The following is a 26,404-nucleotide window of genomic DNA, read 5'->3' as shown; positions in this document are numbered from 1 at the left end:
AGACAATGCAAGATATATTCACGAGAAGCATCTTGTTCAGTACCCCATTCAAACGGTACACCTTTTCGAAGGAGATTAGCAATACATGCAGTTTTGGAGGAATACCCGGCTATATATCGCCGAAAATATCCCGCCAAACCCAAAAACTGGCGAACTTCTCTCACGTTCGTTGGTTTTGGAGATTTAACAAGAGCCTCGATCTTACCCGGGCTCGGTCTCACCTGACCATGTCCAATCAGTCTGCCTAGGTACTCGACTTCAACAGCCAAAAAGGTGCACTTTTTCAAATTGACTGAAAAACCAGAGGAGGTAAGTACCTGTAAAACTTCACGTAACGTGGCAAGTCCTTCGCTCACCGTATTGGACGGGATCAGGACGTCATCGATGTACGTCATTACTTTGCCTGCATCTATAAGGGATTTCAGTGTTCTCGATATTACCCTTTGGTAAACAATTGGCGCGTTTGCCAAACCATAGGGCATTTTAAGGTACTCAAAATGGCCGTCTGGTGTAACAAAAGCTGTCTTTGCAATGGAGTCATCATCTTTTAAAGGTAATTGATGGAATCCCGTTGCCATGTTAGGGCTAGTGAATAATGTATACTTGCTGAGTTTGTCTATGTGGTCGTCAATTCGCGGTTAAGGAAATCTTTCTTTTATAGTTAAAGCATTGAGTGCGCGGTAATCGACACACATTCTATCACTTCCATCCTTTTTTTTAACTAAAATAATAGGACTCGCGTATTCTGATTGCGATTCGCGTATGATATGGTTATGGAGGGTATGGCGGTAACGTCACAGTGAACTAACGCTCCGTATTTAAATTCCGTTTAAAAACAATTTAAGAAATATTATTGTGAAAACACAGTGTATACCTATTAGTAGTGTAGTAACAAATATGTGATAGTGTTCTCTTCGTTTAAAATATAGTAAAACAATTTTTATTGAACTATAAACACAACCGAAATAAGTGCACAAAACAACCGTACAAACCGTAACCCTGAATCGCATATATAGACGTTTAAATCGTATCTGGCGTTTACGCTACGATAATTGGAAACGAAAAAGTGTTATTGTGACTAATATTAGTGATAATACTCAAATAGTGAATAATATAACTTAGTGAGAAACGGAATCGAAAAAAATGTGCTCGGTCTACCTACATAATTCAAATAAAATATATTGAGTCAGCACTTTGTAAAAAATATTTTGGACTCTTATATACGACAATTTCAACGATACCATTGTAAGCTACTTGGTGCAGTGGTGCAACTAGGAGACTTTCATTACTTACAACGCGACAGGTCGTAAGATCAAATCCCATCGACACCAAACAAAAAAAAAAAAATTCAACAAAATATTCTAAGAATATTTGTAATTCAAGATGGATGATATCTCCACACTTACCATTCGTAAAAGATTTGACGGTCACACTCAGAAGTTAACTTCTCCCTGCTTAACAGTAGCAATAATAATTCAATTAAGGGCTTAATGAATGAACTAGAAAATATGCGACAAAAATTAGTAAGTGGCAGACATGGAAGTAGATAATTTAAATAGCGAAAATGTTCAACTAAAACACATTATACAGGAACAGACTAAACAAATCGAATTATTAAAGCAATTGACTCGCGAACCACCTTCTAAAGGGAATAACTCTAAAACTCGCGTCACCTAGCGACAACGACATCGACTGATTAACATGAAAATAATAACCCCAAGGATGTCTGTCTCCACTACAATTGGCAAAAAGTGCTTGTGCAAACCTATATAAATCTCCAATTCAAGTATCATGCGCGAATACCAATATTAGCGATAATTCGAATGACACAAACTTGCTACATACATCTACGTCAGACCAAATGACCGAGAATAACGTGAATACATGTACAAATAGCATAACTTATACTCAAATATCACAGAAGTCTTGTTTAAAACCGGAAAAAAGAACTCTCAAACATCGTGTAATAATACTAGCAGATAATCAAGGCCGCAATGTACGTCAAAATCTTCAAAACCTATTGGGATCAAACTACGAAGTGACTAGCTTCATTAAACCGAATGCAGCCTTAGGAGAAGTCGTGTCATCTATGCAAAAATAAATAAAATCATTAACTATGAATGATTATGTTATATTGTTGGCTGGTAGTAACGATAAAAACCCGTGTACCTTTTCTTCCAAACTTGATATATGGCTGTCTACTGTTACAAATACAAATATTATAACGGGTGAAGTTCCAAGAAATGACTACCTACATGAATCTAAATTAAATTATGAATTAAAATTTATTTGTAGTAAATATGTAAATGCTGTTATATAGACCTTAATTATAGTAGAGTCATACCCCACTATAATATATTTGCGTTACACTTAGCCAGACATTTATTGCGAGAAATTTTATGCATTTCTTATCACTATAACATGAAAAAATATATTTTATCCTGTAAGTTAAAAAGACAAGAAACATTGCATAAGAATGTTAGCACTCAAACTACTTATGAAATGACCAATGACTTAATTTGCAAAAAATGTAATATAAATATACATTGTCCCGACAACTCTGTAAAACAAAGTAATGTAAATTCTTGTACTATACCGTGTAATAATAATAATGATTTTTTTCGCCTGTAATTGGATATAATGCATCAAAATATTAACGGTCTTATTAGTAAATCAAATTTATTAACCGTGCATCTTAATGACTTATTGAACAAAGGAATTGACATTGATATATTGTGCATAAGTGAACATAATATGATTTGTGGTGATGAGTATCATTTAACATTACCTAATTACATTCTAGCATCACATTGTATGCGAGATACTAGACATGGCGGTTGCTGCATAATTACTAAAAATACGATTAAATTTAAGGAAATAAGGGAGATTGTATGTTCGTCAGTATTGGGAGTGGTTGAATTTTCTGCTATAGAACTTCTGGATCATGCTGTCTATATCGTATGCATATACAGGGCACCGAAAAATAATTCATCATCGTTTGACACTTTTTTCAATAGGTTAAATGATATTCTGTCAAAATTAGCCTCTAAAAAGAGATACTTAATAGTGTGTGGAGATTTTAATATAGATTTATTAAAAAATGACAAGTATTCCTGTGAATTTCAGAACATTAAATTGAGTCATCATTTAAAATTCGAATTTAAGCAACCAACTCGCATTGTCAGTAGTTCGTGTATTGATAATATCATACATAATATTAAGGGCTGTAAAAATGAATTAAAAGATTATGCACTATCAGACCATACTGCACAAATAATAAGATTCCCGACAGAAAAAAATGTATACTTAAGTATTGGTATGTGAACAAACGTGATTACTAATAAATAAATCTACATTTAAAAAATATATTACACAACTCTCTTTTAATACTATATATAAAATAAAAGACCCCAATGAGGCGTTTAATTCATTTCATTATCTATTTAAATTGATTTATGATCTCTGTTTTCCTTCAAAAAAAATATAAAGTATCCACAAAAATTAAGCCGAAATGGCTAACACGGGGTGTACCGTTCACTACGTAGTAGGAACTAAGATAACAGTTTTGGGGGAAAGGTAGCGTAATAAAACCAATCCCGATGAGTGTCGGTTTTACACTAATTTATTTAAGTAGAATATGTAAAAATGATGACTGTGAAATTATGGGAGTGTGCATGAAATGTCTATATGTGTGCACTTACATACGAAAAATTGCCAATACGCATTATTGGCATCACGTGTACGTGCAGTAGCTCGTACATCCTGCCGACTCAAAATGAGTAAAGAGAACCGATAATTATAAAAAAAAAAACTAAAATTAAGAAGCATGAACTCGTTAAGTTCGTATGTAAGTACGTTTCTGCAAAATAATGAACGAATACAAATTATAATGAGTTAATCAAAATGTTATAAAATCATTTTACGTGCGTTAACAAGGTGATTCCATTATTTTCTTATAATTAATCTAAAGTTAGGTTATGTTAATGTTCAGTTCAATTTATTCAACGCGCACTATTATGACGGCACTATAATCACCTATAACTCACTATCAATACGAGGGATATTAAGTGTAACCATTTGCACACCACTTGTTCCTGGCGAGTCCGAGTGACTCTGAACGACCTCCGTCGCTGCCCGTTTTACCGTGTTACGGGTAACGTTGGATAGCTGAAGTATTCGTCGTCGAGCTTTACACCTTACAACTGAGTACGTTCCTCCTGCTAGTAGGACAACTACTAAAGTTAAATACAGTACTGTATACTGGTGAATATCATGAACGCTCAAGGTTGTGCTCGATTCCTTTTGAAGACTATCTATTTGAGTTCTTAGTTTGTTCCACTGATCTGTATGATTCTCAGGAACGTAATGCTCACCAAACGAGGAGTTGAAAATTTTATTAAGGACAGAAATCTCTGGAATACTTGGAATATCATTTTGCACGTAGACATGACTGAGCAAGTTTTCATTGTGACCATAAATAGATAAATCATTACTCTTTAGGACACAGCCTGAACCGATGTCCAGAACACCATTCCCTGTCAATGAACTCTGTTGCATTCCATTTGGGCAGAATATGCGCACTAAGCATTTCTCACAACACGAGAACAACCATCTGTTACTAGCATGCAACTTGACCCAGCGCTCCTCGCAAGCCGACACCTTTGTACTACACATTGTTTTATTATTAATCGTTATGTTACAGATAGACTTCGTAATTGGTAATTCATAAATAGGTCTGTTAAGGACACATAGTAGAGAGTCAATTAAATAATGTGTACAAGTCTGTATGTCAGTTTCTGTTAGAAAAATAAGTAAATTCTTTTGAAGATTAAATGCCATGTAAGGAAAATTAGTTATAGTATAATAATATTTGTGAGGTAAACTCAAAAGTTTATCCAATTGTAAGGGATCCCTCTTAACTAGAGGTATTTTTACTTCCATTATTAAATATTGAGCACCAACCCTAGCACTAACCTTCATCAGCTTGTAAAGTTCCCTAATACTCTGTTTATCGACAGGCAACACTAAGTCCCCCTGCATATGACTGTATATTACATTTATTTGTTCCAACAGTTGCTCAGGCGGTAGCAAATGTATGTCTATATGCCCCTGAGAAATATCCGTCATCATATTTATTAAATTATCTTGTATACGTTTTAAACCAGAAATTACAATACTCGCACTTAAACTTGAAGAAACTATATTGAGTTCTGTTTCTACTTCACTCAAAGAAAGAGAAACAGCACGTAGATGGTTATCTAAAATTCCAAACTGTTTATTCATTATGTTTTCGTTCCTACGAAGTACGTTATATTGCCCCTCAAGGACTGAGGTTTGATTTCTAAGAAGTGCTTATAAATGATTTTCATTAAGTGAAATTCTTTTAATATCTAATTCATACTGCCTCGCAAAACGTTCATCGAGGACGCCAAACAACGTGTTAGCCAAATACCCAATGCCATTTATTAGGCCTCTTTTCTTTCTCTTGCCAATCTGACTCCTAAGTAAGCTGTTGTAATGCTCGATTTCCGTTAGGTCGTGTTGCAACTGATATAAAATGCTTTTATATTGAGACGGTAACATGGAACCATTAGCCCTTTACACCCGAAGATTTTTTTTCGCAATTTTCGATTCAAAACGTTTATTACGGCTTTTTATATAGCTTAAGGGATCCACAAAAAATACGAAAAAAAATCTAGAGTTTATACGTAATCCAGAAATCGACCCGCACGATCGTGAGTCTCCGGTGGGAACTGTCACACTCACGATCGTGAAAATTGCAAAAAAAAATTAGTTTTTTATCAAAAATCATTAGAAAATTAAAACAATTTGGAGATATTTAACATCACTGTCTTTATTTTCATTAGTCTTTATAAAAAATCTGTCTTGGCAATGAAACCTAAACTACGTAATTCTATGAAAATCAACATTCTTCTTTCTTCCGTTCTTGCCTCCGTCTTAAATCCAGGTCTCCAAGGCGTAGGTATTCTTGGCTAGAGAATACATCCAATGATAATGCAGATGGAGAAAACTTTAGCCATATCTATTGCAATTAAATTAAGTTTTCGACCGGTTCTTCTTAGATAATATAAATTTGTGCATCTGGTTACATATCAAGAGCCTCATAATTAAAATATTAAGAAAAATATTTCTTTGGAAACTTTACTGGAGATGTTGGTAGGGATGTGTAGACCTTTTCAAGACGGAAAACGTATTCTTTTCCAAGCTATTTTTCGATGTGTTGGACGTGAAGATGCTCGGCGGCGAGAAATTTCTAGGGATGATTTTAAAGTAGATGGTTGAGGTTCAGGCTCAAGTTCCAGATCCAATTCTAGGTCAGTTTCTATTTGAGGGTCTGCATGTGCTTCTGGATTTGTTTCAGGGCACAATTCTTCAAATTGAAACTCTTCTAATCTATTTGGTTGAAGCTCTTCACTTTCATGAAGATCTTCAATGTCCGATACATTTCTCCTCACCCCGCACTGGCAAAATCTGATCGTCATTTAAATGTACCCCTAAAATTGAAACAAACAAAATTGAAATTGACGAAACTTACACATAACTGGTAATAGCAATAAAAGCATTTTCATCAAACGTTATTCTGTACCAACAACCGAAGGCACACGATCGTAACAGTTGAAATTTGCAACCTAATTGTATCTAAATTGCAAGTTAATCGAATAAACTACTAAATTCCACGTATTTAGTGTTCTTTTAGCTTTCAAATTAGCTATAATTAATAATAGATACTAAACATTTAATACCAAAAATAATTATATACCTGTGACAGTGCGCGGGTCGAAAAAATCTGCCATCTTTGGACGAGTCCCTAGCACAACTGACCGCCTGCACCCCGCTCACTTAGCCGGTAGCACGTGCGATACTCTCCTCACGATCGATCGGCATCGGTTGCGTTTCGAAAAATAAGAAGCTATCACGTGGGAATTTTTTTAAAGTGAAACTCACGCTCATATCATCTCGGGTGTAAAGGGTTAGCTTGCGTGTCCAAACGAGTGACGTAATTACGTATATTGTTTAATCCCGTCCAAAATGTAGTCATATTATAATAGACAATAAGTTTCCATTCATCCTGTATTACATTGATGTCACAAATACGATCAAAATAAATACTTTGATTACCGTTCAAGTATGTCACGTTAAACATACTCTTAGACTGCACGGGAGATAAAATAAAGAAAATTAGTAAAAATGTCATAAAGTTAACAAGTCGATTAGAACGTCTAGAAGTCTTAGAACACTTCTGTTTAGAATCACGACTGTTCGGGGCGACCTTCTCATCGGACGTAGCTTGCTGTACGTCATCAATCACGAATGACTGTTCATCCTCCTTCACTGGTAAGAGAACCAGCTTCAGGATAGGTCTTTTAATCTCTCCGTTCTTAGTTCTTAAGGAAACCACGCGAACATGACCATCTTTACCGGGATGCACGGCCGTTACTCTACCTAATGCCCATTTCCCGGGGGGAAGATTGTCTTCCTTGATGAGTACAATGTCATCAATCTTTATGTTCTTGTGGGGATAGTTCCATTTAGATCTTATTTGCAGCTGTTGCAAGTAATCTGTTGACCAGCATTTCCATATCCGTTTGTGCATAGCTTGTACCATTTGCCATCGCGTTGTTAAGTTGATGTGATGTGGATCCGTTTGTGGTCGTGAAATGAGCGCGTCCCCAATAAGAAAATGACCCGGTGTTAGGTATTGGTCATCAGGACCTTCAGTTAACCTGATGAGCGGTCGTGAGTTAAGACAAGCCTCGATCTGTTGTAATAGAGTGATAAATTCTTCGTAGGTGAGTTTTTTTTCACCTACTACACGACGTAAATGATATTTCATGCGTTTCACGGCCGCCTCCCAAAGTCCACCTGCCGAAGGGTAAGCTGGCGCGTTAAAAATCCAATGTACGTTGTAGTCCCTGATCTCATTGAAGAACCGAGTATCTATAGTTTGTAGAATTTCGTGATACTCCCTTTTGAGTAGCCGATTTGCTCCCACGAAATTCGTACCATTGTCACTGTACACGTGACTTGGTGTTCCACGCCGAGCGCAGAACCGGCGGAATGCAGCCAAAAAACCTGGAGTACTTAGGTCCGACACTAGTTCTAAGTGAACGGCCTTGGTTGCTAGACACACGAAGACGGCGACATACCCCTTTAGAGTCTTCACTCCACGTCCCTTGTTGGCCTTAATCTCGAAGTGACCAGTAAAGTCCACGCCCGTGTGAGTAAAAGGACGTGAAACTGTAACACGGGGCTCCGGTAGGTCCGCCATGATCTGTGAATTCTTTTCACTGGTATTAAAACGACGACATCTGACGCATTTTCGGAGTTCCCTTTTAACAGTGCGAAGACCACTAATTATCCAAAATTTTTCCCGAATATACGACAATGTCAAGCTGGGTCCTCCGTGTAATGTAATTAAATGTGCCTGAATAATTAGGAGTTCGGTTAAACGATTGTGGCTTGGGAGAATTATCGGGTGCTTAGATGATTGTTGTAATCTTGAATTATTCAGACGCCCTCCAACTCTTAAAAGCCCGTCCGATTGGTCAATGTAAGGGTTGAGGCATAATAGTTTACTACTCTTTCGTAGATGTTCCCCTCTGCTCAATCTATAAATATCATCCTGAAATTCCATATACTGAACCGTTCTAATAATTAAATTATAAGAATTGTTCATTTCGCTTACTGATAAATAATTACGTCATGACGTATTTTGTCTGTCGCGAATTCACCGGATGTAACGTGAGAGCCAGCCTATTGTTGTCACCGCGCGGGTTATTGAACTGCAATCGTTTAATAATTTTATAATAAATGAATTTCTGTCATATAAAGCAACGTTCACACTGGCTTTCTTAGTTTCAATAGTAGGAGATTGATATTTTTTATTGCAAAGTAGGTTCGAGTCAAAATCTACCAGCCATTCTGGGCCTTCCCACCACGCAGAATGATTCGTTAACTGTTTCATGGTCAGGCCCCTTGTCGCGCAGTCAGCGGCGTTATGCTCCGATTTGACGTGATGCCAACGTGATGCAGGAACAATGTTTATAATTTTTTGCACTCTATTTGCAACGAAGTGTTTCCACCGGTTAACATCACCGTGAATCCATCCGAGGACCACCATCGAATCTGTCCACGCGTAAATATCAATGTTAGATGCAGTATAAATTCTAGTTATCTGCTCGAATAACTGCGATAAAAGAAGAGCACCACATAGTTCAAGTCGTGGTAAAGATTTTTTACTTTTTATAGGAGCTACTTTAGTTTTTGCCGTTAGCAACTTTGATGTACAAGCGCCCTTATTGTCTCTAGTAACAATGTACACACAGCACGCGTAAGCTTTTTCCGAAGCGTCACAAAACCCGTGTATTTCATAATAATTGTTACTACCTATATATCGAGGAATTTCAATGTTATTTAAGTTTTGAAAATCGCATTTTATTTGTATCCACTCATTTTTAACAGCGTCCGAAACTATATCATCCCACGAAATGTTCTCATCCGACCATGTTTTTTGAAAAAATAATTTCGCTCTAATAGTGAGCGGCGATAACCATCCTAGCGGATCAAATATTTTTGCAATATGAGACAGTAATGCCCTTTTAGTTAACTTTTCTTCATCGCATAGATCGTCAAATTTATTTTGAAATGTAAATGTATCGGAATGCGCGTTCCAACGAATACCTAGCGTTTTTCGTGTTTCCGAACATTTAAAATCTAACGGTGTGTCAATTTGATCGGACGGCAGGTCGTTAACGAGTTCGGGAGCGTTGCTGGACCACTTCCGAATGTTCATTCCCGCCCCTTTTAATATGTTGATGATCTGTGATTGTAAAATCTTCGCGCCATCAATAGTATCACTACCTTCTAGAAGATCATCCATATAGAAGGAATTCTTTAACGCTTCCGCAGCTAAAGGAAACTTACTAGCGTCGTCAATGGCTAGCTGATGTAATGTCCGCATGGCAAGGTATGGAGCGGCCTTTGTTCCGTATGTGACTGTTGCCAGCTGATAATCCGTCATTGTATCTGAAGGGGAATACCTCCAGATAATGCGCTGTAAATGTTGATCCTCTTCTCTTACAAGTATCTGCCGGAACATCTTCTCTATATCTGCCGTCACAACATATTTATGCCGGCGCCAGTTGATGATGAGACTCGTTAAGTCCTTTTGCAGATTAGGGCCGCGTTCCATTAAATCATTAAGGCTGTTACCTGATGATGTCTTACATGATGCGTTAAAGACCGTTCGTAGTTTAGTTGTGGAGGAATCAGATTTGATTACTCCGTGGTGCGGAAGATAACATGAGGTCATATTACTATTTATCACCTGTTTCATATGACCCATTGTCTCATAATCGGACATAAAGTTTACGTAACTTTGACTAAACTCCGAATTTTTTAACATTTTTTGCTCTATGTTACGAAATTGAGCTATGGCTTTCGATTTAGAAAGACCTAACTTCAGTTGAAAGTCTGGCTTCATGGGAAGAGCAACCTCATATCTACCATTTGATAAACGCCTAGTTGTAGACTTATATAAATCCTCACAATATTGATCTTCAGACGATAAATTAGGAGTAGTATCTTTAACCTCCTCTAGTTCCCAGTATTGAGACAAATCTGGTACGTTATTTATTATTACGTGACAGTTAAAAGTCTTAACGTTACCCGACAAAATCCACCCTAACTTCGTTTGTTGAGCTATTGGTGCCGTGTTAGGGCCCTTAATCAGACCACTCATAATAATATCCGAATAAACACTAGCATCCAACAGAAGATCAATCGGCCGGGACACGTTGTATTCCGGATCTGCTAAGTTAATGTGTTGTAGATGTGACCAAGCCCTCTTAACAAAAGTACAGTTAGGTAAATTATTATTTATTACGTACGAAATAACTAAAGCTTGTGTAGTAAACTCGTAGTCATCGTGAATAGAATTACACTCGAGCGTTACGATCCCCTTGCTTTGTCGCGTGCCGTTACCTACTCCCGATACGGTTCCGTAGTATCGTTGTCTCGGAAGGCCTAACAATTGAACCGCGCGTTCTGAAATTAAAGATATTTGTGAACCTTGGTCGAGAAGAGCTCGTAACGTAACAAACGTGCCATCTGCGGCCTTCACACGCAGCGACAGGGTTGTAAGCAAAATCTCCTCATCATCTGTAGCTACATGGTTGACCGTTGGTTGACTGGTCCCTGCTGAATTTGCGACAATATCATGAGATGGATGAACAGATTGCGATTTATTGGCGTTCGAAATACGAGTTTGCATTGCGGAACCCTGAATAAAGGCATCATGTAACATCGTATGATGTTCGCGTTGACAGTATTTACACGTTTTAGTTGAATTGCATTGTGTGTCGTAATGTCTAAATAAGCAACATTCGCAAACTTGTAATTTCCTAACTATTTTTAATTTTGCGTCAGGCTTTAATTTATTAAATTTAAAACACTTATATAAAACATGACTTTGATTACAAAATGGACATGACCACGTGTTACAAGTAGTTGAGCTGACATATTCCCGTTTGTAATTATTACTTGAATTAAAATATGGTGTACGATTGGGCTTAGAATTAAGCATTTTACGCTGATTATAATAAAGCTTGTTAGATACAGGAGGAGAGGTTTTTTATCCCCTGTGTATAGGCTCGAGAGCGGTAAACTTACTCTCTAAAAACTGCATAAGTTCTGTAAGCGAAGGCAAGTCACGTGGAGATTTACGTGACTCCTTGTAGTCCGTGTATGTACTTTGATCTAATTTTTTAGTTATTATATGAACTAACAGGGGGTCCCAGGTTGTCGTATCGACTCCCAGATTTTGGATAGCGTGTATGGATTCCATAGAAACATCATACAAACGTTTAATTTCATTAGCAGTTTGCTTATGTATAATGGGTTGTGCTAGAAAGATCTCAATATTTTTAGTAAATAAGACCTGTGGGTTGCTGTATCGGTGCACCAGCACATCCCATGCGGCGTCATAGTTATCTGCGGATATGTGAAGGTGCTGTACAAGGCGTTCGGCTTCGCCCTTTAACTTTCCTTTCAAATGTTGCATTTTCTGGCTTTTAGTCAGAAGGTTGTTGTTGTGTATGCTTTCACAAAAAAGATCATGGAATGTAGGCCATTGTGTGTACCTACCAGTGAACACAGGTATATCCAACTGTGGTGTGGAATGATGTAAGTGCGCAGTAGAGGCTAACTTAAGATGAAGTGTTCGTTTAATTGACTTAAATGATGTTTCATAGAATTCAAACTCCTCATCATAGTTTCTATCGGACCCTTGAAGGATGTTGTCTATCTGTAGATGCAAAGCGTCTATAGCCTTCCATCGACATTGAACGTTGTTCAATTCGTCCTCCAGCTCTCACTTATCGCTTATTTGACCCACATTAATAGATTTCGTGAGCCGATTGAAGGCTCTAAAGTTGGTACGCTGTAACGTTAAAAGCTCAGCGATTGTGTCTGTATGTCGTTGCGAGACCTGCGATGTTGGTATTTCAGTGCTGGAACGCGTTGGAGTTAGCCGAGAGGAACCTGGTTTTTCTTCCGCTGTAACTTCCAAAGCTTGGGTGACAGAGCATGATGATATTTTTTGTCGAACGGCGTTGTAGTAGTCTCTCGCCTGCTCAAATTGATTACCCTCAAAGTACGGATGTTGTTCGTGGTAAGCACCTAACTTATCGTCGCATTTTTTGAATTCCGCCCACAGTTGATCTAATTTATTGAGCCGTTGCTCGATGTAATCCCTAGTCTTGCGACTAGTAGGATCCTTATTAAAGTTAAGTTCCATTTGCTGCATCGAGTCGAGGATGTCAGCTTGGTGTTGAATTAGCTTATCCATGATGACTGGTTAAAGTATTATGAAAACCTTACTTGAGTTAAGGATACTTAATCCTTTGTTGCTGCTATGTAGCTGGAAAGCCGCAGTGCTACCACGAGAGCGCCTCACAGTGCAGGAACAGTCCAAGTGGTTGAAAGCACAACACTCACTTTCACCGTTTGTGAAAAAGATTAAAGTTCAAACAATTAAAGATTAGAGTTCGTGACCGTTTGCCACATGTTCCGTTAAACACGATAGTCTTTATAGAAGTTGGTATGTAGTCCAAATCACTTTAGTCCACGTTCACCGTTTGTGAAAAGGTAAAAAAACCTGTCACCGTTTGTGACCTGTCACCAAAAAAGGCTCGAAGGACCAAAAAACTGTACCGTTCACTACGTAGTAGGAACTAAGATAACAGTTTTGGGGGAAAGGTAGCGTAATAAAACCAATCCCGATGAGTGTCGGTTTTACACTAATTTATTTAAGTAGAATATGTAAAAATGATGACTGTGAAATTATGGGAGTGTGCATGAAATGTCTATATGTGTGCACTTACATACGAAAAATTGCCAATACGCATTATTGGCATCACGTGTACGTGCAGTAGCTCGTACACGGGGAATTAAACGAGGAAGCAAATGGAAAAGAGAACTACTTTGGCAATACAGACACTGTCGCAGTGATGCAAATAAAATCAAATACAAATTATATGCCAAACGATACAAATTAATAATAAGGCTGACTAAAAACTCTCAAAATAATTTTTACATTAAAAATGCTAATAACAAATCAAAAGCAACATGGAATATAATCAATAAAACCAAAATCAACCGCCCAAAAACGGAAATAATTCAATTACTTATTGACGGGACGACCATAACTAACCCTAAGGACATAGCAACAATTTTTAACAATCACTTTATTGACATAATCAGAGACCAAAACAGCAACATAAATAAGGCATCTGATTTAAACTACAACATCGTAAATTCGATTTTTATTCCACCTTCACTACCAGCAGATATTCATACATTAATAAAAACATTACGGAACACCAACAGCTCAGGGTATGACGGTATAATAACAAAAATTATTAAAGAAGTTACAAACCAAATAGCACCGGTGTTAAGTCATATATTGAACATGTGTATTGAAAATGGCGTCTTTCCTAATAAATTAAAACAAGCAGTAATCAAACCTTTATTTAAAAAAGACGGTTCGGCAAATGTAAATAACTACAGACCAATAGCACTCTTACCTGTTTTCTCGAAGATATTTGAGAAATATATCTATAATTGCATTTACAATTTCATCGAATCAAATTGCATTCTAAGCTCATGTCAATTTGGTTTTAGACGAAATAAAAATATTAATTAAGCAATATTCAATTTCTTATCGACAATTACGCATAATATAGATAAAAAACGTCCTGTAACGGCCCTGTTTATGGACATCAGTAAAGCTTTTGACCATGTAAACCATGATATTCTCTTAAATAAAATATACAAATGTGGAATAAGAGGAAATGCCTATAATCTCATAAAATCCTACTTAACAGAAAGAGAACAGGTCACACAAATAACAAAAATATGTATGAAAACAGCCAGCGAAACCGTATATGAATCGGATCGTAGAAAAACATTTTTTGGCGTGCCACAAGGCAGTATCTTAGGGCCTTTATTATTTTTGGTTTATATAAATGACCTACCAGAGACAATAAACCATCATATGACTTTGTTTGCTGATGATAGCACAGCTCTATTTACAAATGATGACTTAAATAAATTAAAGAATGACATTAATAACACACTGACAGAAATAATATATTGGTTTGAATTTAATAATTTAAATATCAATTTGTCAAAAACTAAAATAATTAATTTTAATCATAAAAATAATAATGATAGTAAAAGCGTAGATATAAATTATTTAGATAATAAAATTGAAGAAACGAAGAAATATTGACAAGAAACTAAACTGGAAACATCATATTGAACATGTTTGTAAAGCATTGAATAAATACTCATATCTTTTAAGAATACTGCGAAATATAGTAGATCAAACAGCTGTATTGACGGCATATGACAGCTATGTTGCTGCAACGTTACGGTACGGAGTAATATTTTGGGGAAACTCCACTGACAGAGAACTCGCATTCCGAGCCCAAAAAAGATGTACACAAGCAATGTGTAATATTAGACAAACTGACTCTTGTAGGACACATTTCAAGAGATTAAATATATTAATCTTACCAGCCCTGTATATACTAGAATGTGCAATATTTGTTAAGGCAAACAGTCAAATGTTTACATTTAAAACTCGAGCACGCCATGCACATAAACTTACTAGTATAGATGCTGTTAGCATCGCTTACTCAGAAAAAGTTTTTTCGGAATGGTCGCGAATGTATTCAATAAAATTCCGTTAGAAATACGAACATTGTCAGATACTTTCGTATTTAAACAAAAGTTTCGAACGTACCTTGTAGAGAAATGTTTCTACACAGTTAATGAATATCTTAATGACTAGTAATGCACGGAACACATATATCTGATTTACTAAATAGCGCAAAATGTTTAAATTTAAATTAATTTTCATTGTTATCAATATTTGTAAGTGTTTGTAATTGTGGTGTTTGTTTGTAATAATTTGACATAAACTTGTAATAATGATTGTAATTTTAATTAGATTAGATATTTTGTTATCATTTGTAGGCCAATAATTGGTACAGTAAGCGTTGTTCTCAAAGTGCAAACATCTAATACTGTAATCCTTACTGACAAATGAATAAATGATTATGATTATGATACCCTTCGCAAGCAAATCATTAATAATAACACGAACCCTATTCTTTTCGTCAATGGAAAGCCTATATGGTCGTTGATTTATAGGTGCATCGGATTTTAACTTAATTTCCATGTAACCCATATTCACTATGGTTGCTGCTGTCCCGCTAATAAAAGAATCGGAAAATTCAGCTATGAGATCTAAAAGTTGTTTTTTCTCTTCGCCCACCAAAGGTGTTTTAACATGGTCAACTTCCACAGTACAAACGTGTTCCACATTTGATCTCATCAAACGTTGCTCCTCACCAGTCCTAATGTAAATTAGTCCTTTGCGATTTAATACATCAATACCGATTAAAATAGGCACACTAATACATTAGCCGGAACCACATATAAAACAACTGCCAATGAGATCTCAGGCAACACAATCACGGTCGTAACAAAAGAGGTAGATATAACTTCTTGGCTACCTATACCTCGCATAAGTCGATAACACGGTTTTTTATTAAGGTCAAAATGTTTTAGAACTGATTCAGAAATTAGAGAGATGTCTGAACCACTATCTATACACACTATACAGCCGGTATCACGTTTGCACGTTCGGGTCCGAGCCTGAGCAAAAATTCACCTCGGTAACATTGTCCCTATTGCAAGCGTCCGAACGCTGTTTCTGGAAACACATGTCAACAACATGCCCCGTACGCTTGCAGAAAGAACAATACATTTTTTTGTTTGTATAAAGTACCAAGTGTTATGACTAATGAGTAATTCTACGCTAACTTAAACTGCTAAATAATCATATAATGAAGGTGGCGTCCTCTGACACTGCACTTCTTTGTTTTAACACATAAGGGAGTAGACACATTGTTCTTGTGTTCTATAATGTTCACTTATCACTATTTCACTAACACTACACTTTGTCATGGTACAAGCTCAAAGGGTTTAGTCCGTTTGAGTCTTCTCACTAGGTCCGTTGTATCGAGGAGCTGGATCGCCTCGATATTGACGTGATGATGAAGTATTTTTTGATGACCTTCTGCATATGTACTGATTACTTTTTTGACAAGGTCTACTTTAAGGTCCCGATGTAGATCTTCATTTCTTACATACCAAGGTGCATTTGCGATACCCCTAAGTACTTTATTTTGAAATCTTTGAATAATTTCTGCATTACTTTTTTTGGTACAGCCCCAGAGTTGAATACCATATGTCCATACTGGCATTAGGACTTGTTTGTATAATAATAACTTATTGAATGTAGACATCAAGGAATGTTTCCCAAGCAGCCAATGCATAGCTCTATATTTGAGCTCTAGCTCATCCCGTTTTTTCTTGACGTGAGCTTTCCAGCGCAGCTTCGCATCAAGAGTCATGCCAAGATATTTGGCTGTATTTGCGTATGGTATGGGTGTATTATTTATGTATATAGGTTGATAGTTATTATGCCTATTTGTAAAGTCGACGTGCACTGATTTGCTTTCATTGAGCTTAATTCGCCACTTCTTCGTCCAGGTAACTACTCTGTTGATAGCTAATTGGCATTTCTCCGCTGCCTCAGCGTGATCATTCCCAATAGCTATGATTGCAGTATCACCCGCAAAAGTTGCAAAGATGTTGTTTTCTGTTTCTGGAATGTCACAGGTGTATAAGAGGTACAGGACTGGCCCCAATACACTACCTTGTGGTACTCCAGCTTTTATTTGCTTGAGATCAGAGTATGCTTCTCCTTGTCTCACTCGGAAAGCTCTATTTGAAATATAGGATATTAATATTTCTGAGAATTGTTTTGGTAACATTTCTCTTAACTTTAATATCAAACCTTCATGCCAGACTTTATCGAAGGCTTGCGCTACATCTAAGAATACTGCAGAGCAGACTTTCTTCTCTTCTAATGATTTTTCTATTGTATTGGTAATCCTATGAATTTGATCAATTGTGGAGTGTTTTTCCCGAAAACCAAACTGATGGTCTGGTATTATTTTTTTATGTTCCAATATGGGCTTGAGTCGCTTTAACAATAGCTTTTCAAAGACCTTCGACATTATAGGTAATAGGGAGATAGGTCTGTATGATGCAACGTCATGTGGCGGTTTCCCCAGTTTTGGTATCATGATTACTTCAGCAACTTTCCATAAGTCTGGAACATATTGGATTCTAAATGCAGCATTAATTATGGTAGTTAATTTTACTACAGCTTTCCTCGGAAGGTTCTTCATAACTTCCCCTGTGATCAAGTAAAGTGAAAAGAAAGAACAATACATGGTCGATCTGTTACCACCCGAGGTAGAGGGCACCAACTTAGGTGTGGCAGAAGTTGATGGTATGCCTGATGGCTGTGCTGGTTTCTCAGTTGTTTTGGAATTGCATTGATGCTTAAAGTGACCAGCACTGCCACAAATACGACACTTAATATGACTCATGTTTTTCTTGTAAAATTCACGTTTGTGCGGCTGGGACACGCGGATGTTTTCAACGGGACGAACAACATTGCTAGAGTGGGTGTAGGTCTTAGGTTTAACAAAAGCAGAGAGAAATTCGACCAATTGTTTTGATGTTGGTTTGGTATTGGTAGTTACAGCCATGATATGGGGATCGGTAATGCCACGTGCGATTATTGCCACTTTTAGTTCTTCTGACAATCCCGCAACAATATTCAAGCGTAAAAGTGATTTACGGGCATATTCCGCATATGTTGCAAATTTGTCAGAGTTCGTATTCATAACGTCAAACAAATGGAAGCCATATCAATATTACGCGGACATAACGATCTAAATTCAATTTTGAAGTTGCTCCATGAACGGTCGTTGGTTATCCACTCATTGAGCCATGACTTTGAATCCCCACGTAAGCTACTGCCTACCTGGAGTTTGTCTAGGATGGTAGGATTCGCGTGAGCGAAGACTTGAAAGGCGTAGGTTAACACTGGTCGAATGCAAACCTTATACAGCGTTCGCTTATTCCTGGCTGACAACTTGCTGTGTCTACCAATCATGGAGTTGAGGCGGCACATGTAAGAGCGGGCGGTATGGGTGACCTTAGTGACGTGGGGTCTAAAGGTGAGGCACGGGTCTAGGGTAACTCCTAGGTATTTTACTGTGGGCCTCCATGGAATGGGGGCCCCTAGTAAAATGACGGAGGGCAGGTCGAGTATGCGCCTGCGTTTGTGATCGAAGCGCATTGCAGAGCTTTTCTCCGCATTGACTTCGATGCGCCATTTCCTAAACCAATCTCCTAACTCGTTGACCGAGCGTTGGAGTTTGGCGAGGATAGATGACTCCTTTTGCCCTTGGATGTAAAGAGCGGTGTCATTGGCGAAGAGTGAAAACTGCACACCATTTTTGGGGATGGGAATATCGTTGGAGTACGATATGAATAAAGTAGGAGCGAGCACTGAGCCTTGAGGGACTCCTGCTGTTATGGGGCGTGGTGATGAAAGGACACCTTCATGCCTGAAGCGGAAGGTTCTGTCCTGAAGGTAGGAAGCCACGATGCGGACTAGGGGATCAGGAAGACCAGATTGGTATAGTTTGTATACCAGTCCTCCATGCCAGATTTTGTCAAAAGCCTTGGCGACGTCGAAGAAGACTGCTAATGTTTTATTACGTCTTGGATAAAACCCGCTTGTGATGTACTCGACAATGCGGTGGACTTGTTGGGGGCACGAGTACTGGTGGCGAAAGCCGAATTGGTGAGGAATGATAAGTGGGGGAGCATCTGTTGGAAAGAGGTGCCCTCTTATATGGACGAGGATCACCCGTTCGAAAACCTTGCCCATTGCATTGAGGAAGCTAATGGGGCGGTGGTTGGAGGGAATATGGCTCGGTTTCCCAGGTTTGGGAATACCGATGACTGTCGCTGTCTTCCAGGCTGTTGGAAAGAAGCTGAGATCGAGGCAGGCATTGAAGATAATGACCAGAACGGTCAATACCTGCTCGGGGAAGTGGAAAACGTGACTCAGTTCGGTCTTGCTTTTATAGGTGCATACTAGGTACCGATAGAGGGGTACTTGGGTTCGGTAAGAATATATATGTCGGAAATGGCGGTACTGAGGCGCTTCCGGAGCGCTAGCGCCATCTAGTGGCACTCGATAAAGTTAGTGTTGGAATGCGCCGGGGTGGGAACGGACCGGGCTTGCGAGCCAGAGGAGACGAGACTTTTACTGTTGGCGGTCGGCCGGTGCGGACACTAAAATTATCACGCGTTCCTCGAGCTACTTATACCTGCCTACCTAAGTTAATTCTAATCGAAGTAATTCCTGTGTTGTAATAATGACCACTGAAGCCCACAGACGATTACGATGAGCGATAAAGAACCACCTATTCCGAAATCAGAAGTGGGATGCGACCTATGTACCCACATGGTCTTGGCGGAGAAAAATAGCGACGTTTATTTGTTCCCGTACACTGGACATTGGACTATGGCGCGCACGTGCGTTTTGTGCTTTTCCTGGGATTGTTTTGGACGAGGCCTTGGGGAGCCGCGTCATCTGATAAGAAACTACTATAGCTGCTTATTGGACTTGTGTTAACCTCGAACAGACTGGAAGGTGGACAATGTTACTGACATAACGGGGGCCTTAAGACAGGATACTTTTGGACTGTGGTAAAACTAAGGCGGTGAGTTAGTAATCGCTGTTTCGGTAAGTGACTTTGTGTTTTTAAAAGATTAACGTACTTGAGGTACTTCACGGATTTTTACGGTGTACAGTTCGGAATTTAGCCACTAAAATATGATCACTGTTTGATAAGAATTATTTAGTGTTTGAATGAACTTGCGGGTACACTCGTTATTTCTTGTTATGTTTTTCTGAAAGTTATTATCGTATTAAAAACAGTATTGATAGTCTACACTTTGCTCAATGGTATGTGTAACTGCTTAATAAATGTGTTTGTGATGTGTTCAGTGGAAATACTATACTGTAGTGTTCGGTGGCGATCGCATTGGGACTTAACGGTGTGTTGTATTGAGCAAGGTAGTGATTTAGGTTAGAACATTTAAAAATTGGGTTTTAATATTATTGACAAGCTCTTTGGTAATCTAAGCTCTAGAGTTTAACAAAAATAATAATAATAATTCGTTGGAATTTATTTTACGCGTTTGAGTTTAATGTTAAGGGAGTAATTCTTTTGTTTAAATGGTATTTTAGAAAATGTGAAATCCTATGACGACAATGTGACCGATTGATTTTGTGTAAAATTTTGTTTAATAATAAAAGTGGTAGTAATGCAAAAGAGGTAATGTCATCGAAGTTGAGTACAGTTGTGCGTTAAGAGATTCATGTGATTTGAATTGACTATTCATCATTATTCTTCTAGTTTTTAGCCTAGCGAATAATCTTAATACGAGTTAATCAGGATTGGCTGAGCGGAAATTTTAATATTTGCAGTTTGTTTTTCTGCCTTATAGGAACATCACACGATGACGTGTGACTTGTTACGATGGCCGTGGTGGAGATGGCCAATAGAGAGTTGGTTTGAGTACGCTTACCCACAAGACATAGGAGATGGCACTAGCTGGGGTGACCAGTAATAACACATTTCGAAAATAAGAAAAAACTTGTCGGGTTTTAGCTTTTTCCTTATTCTGCTCTGAAACTGTATAACTGACGAATGGACGACTTCAGTAGTCACCAACAGTGAACTTTTGCGTTTCTCCAAATTGTATAATAATATGTTATAGTGAATACTGAACAATTATTGACCGTGTTATAACATTTTAATGAAGTGTGTTTACAGATACCTACTAAAAGTGGTCGAGGAAGCACGTAGTCCGTATGTGCCACAACGCCACAATTGGACCGCCGTACCTTTTTTCTAATTTTTCCAACAAATTATTTTCTTTTTAAAAAAGATGCAAAATTGCACACGTATGGAGTTTCTTGCGCCGTTTCTTCTCCATAGCGAAACCCCTTCCGAAGCGGTGGTAGTTTGTTGAGTTTCAATAAGCGTTCTAAGTATGAGAATCAATTTTAAACAAATGAGATTTGAATTTGAAATACTTGCTAGTTATGAAAAATCTAGGTTTGATAAAAGTAAAACTAAAATAGCGAAATTTAACATTAGCGAACTAGTTTTGATTAAACATGAGAAAGAAATCTGACAAAATTAGATCCGAAATTGATAGGTTTAAGGTAGTTGAGGTTTTGGAGGGTATGAAAACGCTCAGAAGGAATTCCATAAATACAATATATTCTTCCATAATCATCAACATTTATATTAATACATCTTTATCCACTATTATTTTATCATATCTCCATTATATAAGACATTGCAAATATCAGCTGACATTTCATGACTCAAAGCAAGACTGAACATTCTAAAATATAAAAGAGAAAAGTATTTAAAAAGTGACGTAAAGTATTAACAACCAGCAATATAAATGGATCAATGCGATGTGCTTGTAACATTCGGCCATCCGACAAAGTAACGAGTCCCCTCGTTATTCAATACATCAAACTTCTGACTGCTGGTCAGCGTTATTTGATTGTGCATCTCGAAGTATACCTATCTGAGATCGCAGTACAATACTTTCGATCATTCAGCATCTCAACCGGTTTTTTTTTTAATTTGTAGAAGAATATTAATGGTAATCTCCGCTTGACTCAGTACTCGTAAGATTGTGAAATATTATTATTCCTGTTTAATAGATTCTTACAAAACAAATGCTCGTATATTTTGTCTTCAACCCGTCGCCATCCACTGCTGGATGTCAGCTTTTCCATTGGTCTTACACAAGTCCCGATCTCGCACTGTTCTCATCCAATCTCTTCAAGCCAATCGTATGATGTCGTCCGTCCATCTGCATGGTTGTGTGTCCACTTTTCTGTGGCTCGGTAGACGGCTTAAGATGCCCTGCCTATATGCATTTTAGTACAGGAACGCTGTTCCCTACATTGCCTACCTTTGTCATCTTTCGGAAAGTAACATTGGGGTTAGAATTAGTTCATTCTCTGAAACTAAAACTTATTGAAAGACCAAGGCAAATATTTTAAAAAATATGTGTGGTACAACATCACAAATAGGTGATTCCCTCTGAGATTATTTTTGTTGTAGGTATCAACCAGTACAAAAAATGGTTCTTCATATAAAATTTCGCAAAATCAATATATTTCAAAGTCTGTCCAGTACGATTCATGTTTTCTAAATTTTTCGGATGATTGTTTCTCATCACTTGACGCAGCTTACAATCACTTACAATTTGCTCTATCTTAATGACTTTGACCTACATGACTTTCCGTAATATAGAAGTATTCAGCTATTAATTTTTCATCTTTACTATTTCCATCGATATTTTTTAATAAATCTATTTTCCAGCGAATTGTTTTCGGCTGTTCGTTCTTGTAATGTCCTCTAAACACTATCTAAGGTAACCATCGATTTTGCAAGAATTGTCCATCTATTTGAGAAAATCGGCATTACTATTAATATCCTTGCTTAATACTGATTACTTTAATCCAAAGGTTAAAGCTTCTTTGTCAATTTATTCATACATTATTATTCTCTAGAGTGCGTGAAACCATAATTAGTGTTGTTCAGAACGGTCCTTCATGGCATATTATGTAATTATTACACCTAACTCATACTCTGATAGGTCCTGAATAAAATAAAATCTCCCAGTTTAGTTCATATCCAAAGAATGGTTCCTCCCCGTTCCCTACGTCAGTCGGCTTTATAACGCCGTCTGGAATACACAGTTACACGAAGTATCTACTGCGTGTTAACTTATTGGCGTCTCTGACTCGTTAAAATATACAGTTGACATGCTCTGAGATTTTGCCGGTACAGCATGAACTCCAAAAATATATAGCCAAAAAACATAGAACCACCTCCTTCAAAAATCGACTAAAATTGAACAATTCTATTTGTGTTCATCATTCTGCAGTTTCATTATCAACCTTTACTTAATCGTATGTTTGCTTCATTTTTATTATAATAGATATAGAATGTCTACTTGACGTCACAAAAGCCTCTATCGATGTTGAGTATGTTGTACCTCTATCAACGCATAACCACAACCATACCCCACGGCAGGTCAAAATGTTGGCACGTAGTATGCCCAGAGTAGTTGCGACGTACCTAATCAGTATACCAAATACGCGCGTTACTAATAATTGGCCAAGTGCAAGTCAATCCCGCACCTGGAGGGTTCCGTACAACCAAAATTTTCATTTTTTTTTAATTTCTAATATTTAATATTGCAGCAGCCATTAAACTACACACATTGTGAAAATTTGAACTGTCTACCTCTAATGGTTAAAAAGTTAGTTGGAAAAATATCGAATAGCAGTTTGTTGTATGGGCACCCCTTTTTGTTTTCAACTGTTATTTATTTTGAGTATTTGTTGTCATAGCGGCCACCGTTATGCATCCTCTGTAAGACTTTCAAATGTCTATCTATTACGGTTCCAGAGATAGAGCCCTGTGACACACGAACAGACGGACAGACAGCGAAGTCTAAGCGTAATAGGGTTCCGTTTTTATCCTTTAGGTACGGAACCCTAAAAAAACACTGTTCTGCACTTCAGCACGCGCAATACATTCCCATGTTAAAAATATATGTTACGACGGCCCGTGGAATTTCGCCCTACACTAAACTTCTCTGCACACTGTTGTTTTTCCAGACACGCCATAGGAAGTAACTTCAATAACGGTTTTAAAAAAAACTTTCTTTACTTATAGTACTCTAATGGGGTTGATTGTTGAGTTGCTAAAAATGCTGAAACAGATGTGTAAACAGAAATGCATAATGCATACACCCTTTTATAGCCGTCTTAAGAGTTGATCTAAAAAAACAGTGACTCAGATGCTTCATTAAGTCCAATGATAATTTTTCATAGTGGTTGCTTCCAAATTAACGGATTATAAAATAAAGTTCCAATCCCTATTTAACGACCTTAAGGGTTCCAAAAATGGAAAAATTAGTGATATATTATTTACAACCAGAAAGCAAAATATCAATTTTCATAGACTTTGCTTCAAAATCTGCGGACTTCTAAACGAAGGGGTAGAACCCCTATTATACCCTCTTAAGGGTAGATTTCCCATAAATGGTGTTAAAAAAGTTTTATCAACCCAACCAGAAAGCCAATTACATTTTTTACAGTCCTTGCTTTCAAATTAACTGTTTTTAAAATAAAATTCCATCCCTATTAAACAACCTTAAGGGTTGATTTTCCAAAAACTGTGAAATAGGTGTCCTATTATTTTCAATCAGAAAGTCAAATAACAATTTTTATAGACTTTGCTTAAAAAGCTGCGGACTTCTAAACGAAGTTTCCACCCCTATTTTACCCTTCTTAAGGGTAGATTTTCCATAAACGGTGTTAAAGAAGCTCTATTATTTCGAACCAGAAAGCTAAATGCTATTTTTACAATCCTAGTTTCCAAATTAACGGATTTTAAAATAAAGTTCTATTCCCTCATAATCGAACTTAAGGGTTAATTTTCCAAAAACGGTAGAATTAAAGTTCCACTATATCTAATCAGTAAGGCAATGGCTAACTTTCGCAGTGCTGGCTTTCAAATTGGCAAATTTTAAAATAGCTGTCAACCCCTATTTTACCAACTTAAGGGTTGATTTTCCAAAAATAGTGAAATAGGTATTTAATAATTTTTTATCGAAATCCCAAATACCAAATTTCATAGAGTTTACATCAAAACTGGGGGAATTCCATACAAACTTGCAACCCTTATTTAACCCACATAGGGGTTGATTTTCCAAAAACGGTAGAACAAAAGTTTTATTATATCTAACCAGTAAAGCAATGGGTAACTTTCATAGTGCTGGCTTTCAAAATAGCAAAATTTATAATAAGCTGTCAACCCCTTTTTAACCATCTTTAGGGTTGATTTTGGAAAAACCCTTAAATTAAATTTTTATTACTTTAAATCAGAAAGCTAAATACCAATTTTCATCCAGTTTGGTTTAAAACTGACGGACTTTCATACTAACTTTCAACCCCCATTTAACGATGAACGATAACGATGAACGACGAACTTAACGATGGAATATAAAAAATATGTTCTTAGTGCGCATCTATATTATAAAATAAATATTACGGACGACAACGGCCCATAAACATAGTTTAATGTATAATGTTAATAGAAAGAATATTGATTAATGTAACTCGTATGTAAATAAGACATTTTATTGTAATAAATATAAGTCCTACTTAAATAATAAGAATAGATATGCAAGAGTAGGATAGCAATAGAATGTAAGCATAGCATTGTAAGAGCAGGACAGGCGATGTTAGAAAGGGAGGGCAATAGGACACGGTTGCTGACTTAGCCTGCGCCTGTTGCGGTACCCACAATAAGTACTTAAACTCGCCGTTTTGTATGGAATTGTGTGTACGCTTCGGAATAAAAACAAGAAGAAAAGAACTGAAGATTCAAGTTGGAGTTTTATTTGAAAACCCATAATCTATATTGGTCCTTCGAGCCGGATTTACAGAAGATTCAAGATGAATACGCCGATCGCAATGAACACAAGGGGTCGTGTTCGCTCCGAATCGGGGTACAGCGAGCCAGAAGTAGCCCCGGGCGCTAAGGGTGCGCCAGGGCCGTCGCTACATCGAATTTATGAAGATTCTCTGAAATACAGGGAAGAACCGGAAGAGGTTCGCCCTCCCGTTATTAAGCAACGGGGGGAGAACGCGAAATTCCAAGGCATTCAACGGCTAGCCGACACATTAGAAAAACTAGTCGCCTCAAGACCGTTGCCTCGCCAAACAGCGGAACTACCTATATTCACGGAAGCCGTCGCCGAC

At 37.5% G+C, this 26,404-nt stretch overlaps 1 long non-coding RNA gene across 1 annotated transcript; it reads right to left on the bottom strand.

Moving 5' to 3' along the window:
• Window positions 1-5,834: 5,834 nt before the first annotated feature.
• LOC140751881 (uncharacterized) lies at window positions 5,835-7,001 on the bottom strand. Its single transcript, XR_012103393.1, has 2 exons — window positions 6,782-7,001; window positions 5,835-6,515 (listed from the first exon to the last, which is right to left on the bottom strand). It is a non-coding gene; the product is annotated as an uncharacterized LOC140751881 (long non-coding RNA).
• Window positions 7,002-26,404: the final 19,403 nt, after the last annotated feature.

This window comes from Epargyreus clarus, unplaced genomic scaffold, assembly GCF_041222505.1.
Source record: "Epargyreus clarus isolate Ecla_fem2 unplaced genomic scaffold, WU_Ecla_fem_2.2 ptg000023l, whole genome shotgun sequence".
Lineage (NCBI taxonomy): Eukaryota > Metazoa > Arthropoda > Insecta > Lepidoptera > Hesperiidae > Epargyreus > Epargyreus clarus.
This window is presented reverse-complemented; position numbering and strand designations above follow the sequence as displayed.